Raw genomic sequence first — 11,844 nt, 5'->3', positions numbered from 1 at the left:
CAGGTTCATAATCAGCGACCCCAAAAACCTATAACATTTGTTTTTTAAATTTTTTTACCGTTTTTTCTCGATTTGACCTTCAAATGACCTTCAAATGACCTTGAACCTGAAGCGATAGAGTTTAACGGATGCCAGATTCGTATATATATTTGTAGGGGTATTTGTTCCTATATTTGTAGGGGGTGGGGTGGCTGGGGGGTGGAGGGTAGCCCGTTTAGCGTGCAATCGACTCGGGATACTTATAAGATACTACCATGATTTTTTCAGATTTTTTGGTCCAAAAATAAATTAAGCCAAAAACCGGCCTTACCGACCCTCCCCCTTTAAAAACAATATGACATGTAGCATATTTGTTCGCGTCTTTGAGATGCATGAATTGAACTATTATTGAAACTTTTATAAACTACCAGTACCGATTTGTAAAATTAAAAAAAAAATAGTTAATTCTGCTCACATAAGATAAACTTTGTTGATATTTAAAATAGGACGATATTATTTATATTTTTTTGTTCGCGTCCTTGAGATGCATAGATTAATCTGTTTTTAAACTTTTTAAGGCCCACCAGTCCCAATTTATGAAGTTACAAGGAAATTTGTGCACTGAAAAAAAATTGTTCTTGAATCAAGTAAATGTTACTTGATTCAAGCCAATCGCAGGTACGAATCTGGATGATAGAATATGAGTTTGATCCAAAAAAATATTTTAGAAATTATTGTTATATAAATCTTTATTTTTTAAATTATTAAAACACGTAATTCTCGCACACTGTTACTTACAAATATAATCGCACGCTTAACCTCTTTGAAAAATCGCACTCCACGAGGATTCGAACCCTACCTAAACTACCACGCGCTCTACCGACTTCGCTATCGAAGCACTTGGATCTCGGTGACAAAATCTCGATTAAGAATTGCAAGGCAGTGTCGTACGAAGTGTTTTGGTGAGCTTCAACCATCTTCAAACTAAACGTTGTGGAACTCAATGTTTCTTTTAAGAAAACATCTTTCCGATGATGCTTGAAAATTTTCGAGAGACTTTAATATACCATTTTTTATTTATAAAAATTTTAGAATTGAATTTTACTTATTTCAAAAAAGGCTCTATACTTTTATTTCCTTAATATATTTTAAAATGTTATAAAATATCTAAAAGTAATAAACAATAAACAGAAATTCTCCATAAAATGCGCAGTTTTAAATTTATCCAACTCTTTTATTATTGTTATTAACTCTTAATCAATTTTTAATGAAAAATAAACTTTCTTAAACAATAATATAAAATATGTGAAAAATCGAAGTAAGTTTCACTTATTTAACAAGGGATTTAACACTTTTTGTTTCTAAATATTTAAAACGCTTAAAAACGACCCAAAGGTAATGAATAATAAAGAAAAGTTGCATTTACAAAAATTCTTTAATAACATCAATGACAAAAAATAATGTTCCGCTACACGAAAATTTACATAAACCAAAAAGTTTTGAATCTATCGAATGCTTTTATCATACATTGTTTACTAAGATTTGAATATGGAATTACATTCTTAAAACAACAATTTAAAATAAGCAAAAAATAATTGAACTTCACTTATTTTACAGAGGGCTCAATACTTTTTTCTTTAAAAATGTAGTCCGCTTAAAAACGATCTAAAGCTTATAAAAAATTAATAACTTTTGAGTTGAAAAACGCTTTAATAACCTCAGTGACCAATAAATATTTTCTGATTTTTAAAAACCTCTGTAAATCGCACAGTTTTCGATTTATTTAATTCTTTTATAGTAATTTTTAATTCAGTTTTTAATTTAAAATAACAATTCCAAACAAAATTAATTTAAAATATGTTAAAAAAAATTGATCGCTAGTTTAAATATTACCTCCTTGCATTCTCAATTCTTTTATTCGAAAAAATTCTAATTGTCAATTTTTTAATTATTCTTTCATAAAATGAAATGCATTCTTAATAAACTTTTAACAGATTTTATTGAATTCTTTTTCCTTAAATATTTTGCTTTATAAACGCATGACATTTTTTTAAATTATCAAGAAAATGTAATAATTGTATTTTTAAGCATTTTTTAAAGCTTATAACTTTATTTTATGCTGTCATATATTTACTTTTTATTATTTACAAAAATGTTTCACGGTAAAAAAATTCCAAATGATTTAATTTTAAGTAGATTAATATATACAAATAATCAGCGAAAAAAATTGTAGACGCAGTACATTTATAACCTTTTAATAATTTTTGGAATGAAATTACTTTTGAATCTTGCATAATTATTTCAAAATTAATAACACTTTTTTAAATCTATTTGAAAATTTTAAATTCTTACCCACAAAAACTTACCGACGGAATAAACTTATAGCTTTTTAAATAGTTTTATGAGTGATTTGATTTGTATGTCGGTGTAAAGTTTGTAGTTTATTAAAGTTGAAAATTCCTATCTACATTTGCATAAATAAAATTGATTATGTGCACTAATGTTTTGAATTTTATAAATATTATTGAATTTCAAAATAATTGTTAGCGGCGAAGAGAACCAACTTCATATCATGTCAACTTAATAAAGATACTTTTGCAGTAAGAATTAAATTAATTTAGACCAATATTCGTCTCAAATAAATAATTATTTGAAGAAAAATATTCAAGCATTATTTTAAGAAAAATTATTTCTTCGTTAAATACATTCATTTTCTCGTCTCAAGAAGATGAAAATTGTTTCAATTAAAATAGTCAAAATAAGTATATGAATTTACTTGGATCAATAATTTTGTTAGAGTTTTAGTTACTTATCATGAGAATATAATATTCTTAATTCAATATTTTATTAAAATTCACGCAAATAAGTATAATGGAACAAATTAACTCAATAGTTTTTTGCTTAGAGTAAATATATTCTTGATTCAAATAGTTGTCCTGATCCTATTATTTTCTTGATTCAAGAAAATCGGTCCCTTGTGAAAATAAAATACTTGCTTCTTTCGAGTAAAATCAGCCAAGTAAATTAGCCTACTTGATTCAATTCAAATTTTTTTTCAATGTATATTCTGTTCGCATGAGAAAATTTTTGTTTATATTAAAAATACTAACGAGTTGTATCTGCCATGTTTGTTTTCATCTTCGAGAAATGTCTAATGACCTATTGACGAATCTTTTTATGACATCTTATGATCAAAAAATACCGATTCAAATATTTAAAAAATATAATTTTTATTTTTTTGAAATGAGGAAAACTTTTTTAAAATGGAGAATTCAACAGTATCGTGTACAATATATTTGTTCGCGTCTCTGAGATGCATGGATCGAACTTTTATTAAAACTTTTATAATCTATCAGTACCGATTTATAAAGTTAAAAAAAGTTTATTCTGCTTATATGGGAAAAGCGCCTTTGATATTTAAAATATGACAATAATATATGTATAGTGTATATTTGTTCGCGTCCTCAAGACAAATCGATTGATCTATTATTGAACCTTTTATGACCCACGATTACCAAGTAATTAAGTTTAAAAAAAATTGGTATATTCTGTTTTTATGTAAACTTTTTTCATATTAAGAATAATACCAAACTGTATTTAATATTTTTGTTTGCATCTTCGAGACACGTCAAATGACCTATTGACGAACTTTCTATGACCTCTTACGATCAAGCAATACCGATTTATAAATTTAAAAAATATATTATATATCTTTTTGATATTAGGAAAACTTTTTTGATATATGGGGAATGCAACAGTATTTTTGTTCGCGTCTTCGAGAAGCATCGATTACTCAAATTAAAAACCTTTTATGACCTACCATAACCTAACAATATCGGTTTTAATTTTGCTAACAAAATTATTTTCCTTGTTTAAAACTTATTTTTTTATATCGAAAATATAACAGTACTGTATTGGATGTAGTTGTTCGCGTCTTCGAGACGCATTAATTGATCTATTGACGATCTTTCGATGACCATTCTTAATTATAGACAATGGCTACCGAGAAAGTTGAAAAAAGTTACATTATTTCCACAAAGAAAACTTTGTTTTTAATTTGAAATATAAGAGATCCGTAAGCTTAAAAAATATTTAGAATTTCCATTTTTTATCCTGTTTTCAAAAAATTTACTCTTTTCCTCGATTTTTCGCTTATGCGACAAGAATTAATATAGAAACCAATAAAAAAACAAGTATTCTTGTTTAATTGATGTGTCAAGTTGAAGGTTCATCTTGTTGGTTGACAATTTAAATATTTTCTGGAAAATTTATTTTTGTTGTTAAAAATTCCTCATTTTTAGTTGAAAATTCATGTATTTTGTTGATGATTCGTCTTTTTAGAAGAAAATTAATCATCTTAGTCAAAAAATCTAATTTTTAGTAGAAAATACTACTTTTTTGTTGAATTCTCAACTATTTTCGTGAAAATTCCTTTTTTTGGTTAAAGATTTATCATTTTAGATGAAAATTCATTTCTTTGGTTGAGAATTTCACTATTTCGCTTAAAATTAGTTTTTTGTTGTTGAAAATTCATTTTCTTTCCTAAAAATATAACTATTGCATTTTTTGTTAGAAATTGATATTTTTAATTGCAGATCGACCTTTTCTCCTTAAAAATTCTTTTTTTTTGTGAGATTTACTTTTTTTAATTCAAAATGTTACTATTACATTATTTGTTGAAAATCAATATTTTAAATAAAATTTTTTTAATATTTATTAACAATAACAAGTTTCGTTGTGAACCTATTTGGTCGTAAAATAATTTTTTGTTGACAATTCATATTTTGAAAAGTCGAAACTGCAACTATTTTGGTAGATAATTGAATTATTTGTTTGAAAATTGAACTATTTTGTTTTCAAAAATGAGTTTTTTTTAAATATTTTTCTTTCGCGGAAAATTGAACTATTTATTTTTTTTTCAAAATCTATCCTTTATAAGTTGAAAATTCTACTACTTGTTATGGAACCCATGCATTTAATTACAAATTTTCCTATTTGGAAAGGAAATTAATTCTGTTTGTTGAAAATTAATTATTTTGGTTAATAGATCAGCCATTTTCTTGTATTCTCCATTTTCAGTTGAATTAAACTGGTTGAAACTTCGTGTTCACACTGAAAATTCAAGAATTCTATTTATTCTTAAAAATCTAATTTTTTAATTGAAAATTCAACTTTTTTATAGAAAATACATCTTTCTGAAATTGAACATTAAATTTCTTGATCAAAACTCTTCTATTCCGGTTAAAAATTCAACTGTTTTCTAATAAGTATGACTTTTTGGCTTGAATTTATTCTAATTTGGTGGAAAATTCATCTTTTGATAGAAAATTAATCTTTTTGGTTGAAAATTTTGATCTATTTGTTGGAAAATTCAACTATTTTGCAAATTCAAATATTTTGTTAGTCATCTTTTTGGTCGAAAATTCAACTATTTTTTGAAAATTAAACTATAACGGAATTATTTTTCTCAACCATATTAGCCTTTAATGTAACCCCCCCCCTCCTCCAATAAATAGAATAGAAATTCTTTCCTAAAATTTACTTAATTAGACGTGAAGACAAATTCTCATAATACGTTTGATATTAATTTTGTGCTTTGTAAATAAATTTGTAAGGAAGACAAACTTTTTTTATATGTGTCGATTTTTCCCCTGGTTGTCAAGAAAATATTTTTCTATTTTTTTACTTAATCACGAACATTTAATTATATGAGTTTTTGCATAAATGAGAGGATTTTGTAAAATTGGATAGAATTTTTAAGTTAAGCAAAAGTTTTCTTTTAATTCCATCTTCTGGAATCCATTTTGTGTAATTTTCAAATTTATTTTCTGATTTACGAAAAAATCTTTAGACATTTTTGGAAACTTTTGTTATTTATTGGTTTCCCATTTTGTGTAATTTTCAAATTTATTTTCTGATTTACGAAATAATCTTTAGACATTTTTGGAAACTTTTGTTATTTATTGGTTTCCCATTAGGTATTTATTTTCTTTAAAAGATTTGTTTTTAGATTCTTCAGATTCTATAGATTTAAATTTGTAATTCTTTCTTTTTTAAGTATTTAAAAAAAACCCAAGATCATTTTCTTAAATAAAATTTATTTTTTCTATGGTATTCACAAAAATATTTCGCTATTTTCTATTTTTTACTTGAAAATGAAGATTGAAGTATATGAGTTCTTAGATTTTTAACCTTTATAATTTTTAAATTAAAATATGAAACTTTGTTTAATCGGATCGAAAATTTAATTTTTCTGGAACATTCGCAGGGTGACCATTTTAATAATAAAAAAATCCCGGTCATTTGTCAGTTTTTTCTCGGTTCGCAAACATTTTTCAAGGTCAATAAAATTTAAAAATTGAACGCTGAAGTTAAAAATGTTTTTATTTGAATTGTTAAAAACGGAACTGCAAATGAAAGTACTCAAAGTGTAACTCTTCAATTTTAAAATTTTAAAATTGAAGTTTGAAAGTTGTTTAATTCAGTAATGTTGTATTTAAATGCTCAATAATTTACTCGGATGAAATAAAATTAATAATTTTTAAGATTTATAAATTGTAGATTTTAAAAATTCAGTTCGGAAAGTATGAATCCACATTATCATCTGCAAAGCTCTAAATTGAAGAATCAATAAATGAATTAAAAATGTTCAAAATTATACAATTTTAAGCAATTTGAAGTTAGAAAAATTAAACCTGTAATGATTATAATTTTTTATAAACTGGAAAAACTTTTTAAATTAAAGTTAAATTATTTTAATTTTAAATAGTTCAAAAATCCGTAAAATCTTTAAAACTTTTACATGTAATTTACATTTAATAAAATTTTGAATTAAAAAAGAAAATTATGACTTCTAAACATCTTTTAAAATTATTTGAATTTTTCCTAAAATTCGTTTAAATTCCTGCTAAATTAAAGATGTTTTCTTAAAATCTTCCACATTCATTTTTGATAATTTTGTAAATCTTTTTAAATATTCTATTAAAATTCATTTTCAAAATTAAAAATCATTTTCAATTTTCCTAGGAAATTTTTTCTATTGTTTTAAAGCCTTTCAAAATTCTTAAAAAGCTTCTCTCTTTTTTCTACGAAATCTGCCACAATCTATATCTTGTTTTAAATTAGACCGTGGGTTATTCGGCTCTTTTTTTATTTGGCTTTAAAATTCAACAATTTTTGTTAATAGTTCATAGTTCTGGTTATAAATACAAATATTTGTTTAAAAATTTGTCATTTTTAGTTTGATTCAACAGGTTGAAAATTCGTTTTCTTTTTAATTATTTTTTAAACTTCAAGAGAAATTTTGTTTGACTGGATAGAAGTTTGTAGTAAGGATAAACTTTGCTTTAATTGTATCTTGTGAACTCCATTTTGGGTAATTTTTTAATTTTAGTTTTTGATTTACGTATTATCTTTAACCAGTTGTGAAGCTTTCATCATCTACTTGTTTTTATCTAAAAATTAAAAAATTATATTCTTTCTTTCTTCTTAAATGTTGTTTAAATAATCCAAAGCCATTTACTTTGCTAAAATTCATTTTTTTCTGGTTGTCAAGAAAATATTTTACTATTTTCTATTTTTTTAATTGAAAATCGAGGTTCAAGTGTACGAGTTCTTAGATTTATAACTTTTATCATTCCCAGATTAAATTACGGCATTTTTTTTTAATTTTAAATAAGTTTGTAGTGAAGGAAAAAGTTTCTTTTAATTCTATCTTCTGGAATCCATTTTTTATAACTTTCAAATTTAATTTATGATTTGGGAATAGATTATACAGCTTCTAGAATTTTTTTGATCAATCAATTTCTGTTTACTGGCTTTATAAAGTTTTGTCAGATTCTTTAGGATCTATAAATTAAAATATTTTATTCTTCCTTTCTTTACTAAGGGCTTGAATACAAAAAAAATTATATACTTCATAGTAATTAAAATTTTTTTTTCAGAAGTTGCTTTAGTACTTTTTTTTCGTTTTTTTTTTAGAAGTTCGTTACACCTAAATTTAAATTTTATCAAAAGAAAACTTTTAAAATTAAAATTCAAAACTATAAAAAATGGTCAGATTTTAATTTGACTGCAAAATATTTCTCTCACATGAACAATATTTTGTTCTGGAAAATTTTTTTATTTTAAGACTTTTTAAATGGAAGCTTTTCCTGAAACATAAGATAACTTTAATCTTATGTTTTTATCATTTATGTGAATTTTCACCGCGGAATTTTCAGATAATTTTTAATAGGTAAAGTCAGCTTAAATTATTTCTCGTATTTCTCTCGGCTGAACAATATATTTTGTTCTGGAAAAAATTACCCTGGAATTTTGACCACCGGAAAATAGCCGGGAATTTTTCTGAAACCCAGGAATTTTTAAGATTGGTTTTCACTTTTTCAATAAATATCGTCGTTTCGTTAAAAAATGAATGTTCTGTTAAAAACGCAACTTTTGGTTGAAAAAAAAATTGTATTATAAATTTATATTTTTCGGTTAATACTTCAACAATTTGTCAGTCTTTCTTGATTAAACAATTTTTATTTGTTAAAAATTCTCCTTTTTTTTTGGCAAAAATTTAACTTCTGGATTGAAAGTTGAACTACTTCGTTTAAAATTCATTTTTTTGTTTTTTTGAAAATTCGTCTTTTTGATAAAACATTAATATTTTCTGGTGGAATATTCAACTTTTTGTAGAAAATTGACATATAAGTTGAAAATTTGTCTTTTACTGCTAGAAGTTGAACTCCTTTCTGAAAAATTCATATTTTGGCTGCAGACCCATCATTTAGTTGAAAATTGGAAAATTTTGTCAAAAATTATTATTTTTTTTGTTTGTTTAAAATTGGGTTTCCTCACTGAAAATTAAAATTTTCCATTTTCGTGTAAAACTTCGTATGTTTTGTATAAAATTCAAATATTTTTTTGAAAATTTATGTATTTTTAAAAAAAATCATCTTTTTGGCTGAAAGTTTTTTATTTTTTGTTCCTTCATTTTTTTTGGTGTTAACAAAGTCTACTATTAAAAATACAACTATCTTATTAAAAATGCGTTTTTTTTTATAGAAAATCCCTCCTTTTAGATTGTAAATTCATCTTTTGTGAGAAGTCATCTTTTTGGTTCAAACTTCATCTTTTACGGCCAAAAGTGAATCCTTTTTATTTTAAAAAATCTGCTATTATATTTTTGTTTCAGAACTCATCTTTTTGGGTTCAAAATTTTACTATCTGGTGGAAAATTTTATTATTTCGTTGAAAATGAATCTTTTTGGACGAAAATTCAACTGCTTTCAAACATTCGTCTTTTGGATAGGAAATTCGTGTTTTGGATTGAGAATTCATCTTTTATAGTTAAAAGTTAATTATTTTTAATGGAAATATTTATTATAATATTTCCGGTTCAAAAAAAATCTCTTTTGGTTAAAAATTCTACCATTTGGATGAAAATTAAATACTTTTGTTAAGAATTCAACCGTTTTCTTGAACATTCTCTTTTTTTATTGAAAATTGATTTTCTGTATCGAAAATTCGACTTTTGGTAGAAAATTCGTCTTTTTGGTTGAAAGTTAATTCTCTTTAATTGAAAACTCCATTATTATATTTTTTTCAAAAATAATCACTTTCAGTTATAAGGTCTACAATTTGGTTAAAAATTTAATTTTGTTTTTAAATTTCATCTTTTTGGATATAAAATTCGTCCTTTTGGAATTATTTTTATTTAAAAAGTCGATTTTTTGTTAAAAATTGAATTATTTTGTTGAAAATTCAACTATTTTCTTAAATTCATCTTTTCTAGTCGAAATTAAACCTTTTTTTTAACAATCATATTTTTTCATAGAAAATTAGTCTTTCTGAATTGAAAATTCACCTTTTTGTAGAAAAGTCGTCTTCTCTCTAAATTTGAATTAGTTAAAATGTTTAATTTTATCAATAATTATAAAATTATTTGTTAAAAATTCTACTATTTGGTTGAAGATTTAATTATTTTTTTGGAAATTTAACTATTTTTTTAAAAATGCATCTTTTTTCGGTCGAAAATTCAACTGACTTCTTGAGCATTCATCTTTTTGGAAAGAAAATATGTCCTTTTGGATGAAAAATTCATGTTTTGGTAGAAAAATCATCTTGTAGTTGAAAATTCATCTTTTACAGTTCAAAGTTTATTATTTTTAACTGAAAAGTATACTATTATATTTTTGGTTTAAAATCTACGTCTTTTAGTCGAAAGTTCTATTATTTGGCTAAAAATTTAATAAATTTCTCAAAAATTTATCTTTTTAGTCCAAAATTCGATTGTTTTCTTGAACATCCGTCTTTTTTAAAGAAAACCCATCCTTTTGAATTAAATATTCATTTGTCACTTTTGGTTAAAAATTTTTCTATTTGATTGAACAATTTATTTTGTTTGAAAATTCATCTGTTTGGTCGAAAATTCCACTTTTTTTAACAATCATACTTTTGGATAAAAAACTATTCCTTTTGAATTTAAAATTTATCTTTTGATAGAGAAGTCGTCTTTTTGGGTGGAATTAAATTCTTTTTATTTAAAGAGTACACTATTATATTTTTTGTTCCAAAATTATTTCTGTCCATTGAAAATTATTTTATTTAGTTGAAAATTTAAGTTTTTGTTAAAGTCATCGTGTCTAGTAGAAAGTTCAACTTTTTTTTTAACAATCATATTTTTTGATAGAAAATTGGTTCACTTGAATTGAAAATTCATCTGTTAATGGAAAAGTCGTGTTCTTTAGTCGAAGGTTGATTCTATTCATTTAAAAAGTTTATTATTATATTTTTGATTTTAAAAAGTCACTTTTATTTAAAAATTCAAATATTTAAATGAAAATTTAATTATTTTGTTGACATTATAATTTTTCTAAAAGGTCGTCTTTTTGGTCGAAAATTTCATTTTTTTTAACAATCATACTTTTGAAAAGAAAATTGGTCCTTTGGAATTAAAAATTTATCCTTCGTAGAAAAATCGTCTTTTTGGTTAAAAGTGAATTATTTTTATTTAAATAGTCTATTATTATATTTTATGTTCCAAAATAATTTCTTTCAGTAAAAAATTATGATATCTGGTTGAAAATTTAATTATTTTGTTTAAAATTCAATTGCTTTGTTAAATTAATATTTTCTGGTTGAAAATTAAACTTTTTTTAACAATCATGTTTTTGGATAGAAAATTGGTCCTTTTCAATTGAAAATCCATATTTTAAGAAAAGTCGCCTTTTTGGCTGAAAGTTCATTCTTTTTGTTCGAAAAGTTCATTATTATATTTTTCATAAAAAAATAATCCCTTTTGGTTAAAAATTCTACTATTTGGTTTGAAATTTTTATTATTTATTTGAAAGTTTATTTTGTGGATATAAAATTGGTCCTTCTGTATCAAACATTCGTCTTTTGATAGAAAATTCTTATTTTCTGGTTGAAAGTTAATTATTTTATTTGAAAAGTCAATATTATATTTTTTATTAAAAAATAAATAATTGGTTAAAGCTTCGACCATTCGGTTGAAAATTTAATTATTTTTCGGAAAGTTCGTCTTTTATTTTGTAAAAAAATCAACTTTTTTCTAAAAAATCATATTTTTTATTGAAAATTGCCCCTTCTGTATCGAAACTTTGTTTTTGAATAGAAAATTCTTCTTTTCTGGTCGAAACTTAATTGCTTTTATTGAAAAAGTCTATTATTATATTATTCATAAAGAAATAATTATTTGTGGTTAAAAATTCTACAATTTGGTTTGAAAATTTAATTATTTTTCCGAAAATTCATTTTTTTGGATATAAAATTCGTCCTTTTGGATAAAAAAAATGTAATTGTTTTCTTCAGCAATCATCTTTTTGGATAGAAAGTTGGGCCTTTTAAATTGAAAAT

Source organism: Belonocnema kinseyi, chromosome 10 (genome assembly GCF_010883055.1).
Source record: "Belonocnema kinseyi isolate 2016_QV_RU_SX_M_011 chromosome 10, B_treatae_v1, whole genome shotgun sequence".
In the NCBI taxonomy this organism is placed as follows: Eukaryota; Metazoa; Arthropoda; class Insecta; order Hymenoptera; family Cynipidae; genus Belonocnema; species Belonocnema kinseyi.
Note: the sequence above shows the minus strand (reverse complement) of the source record.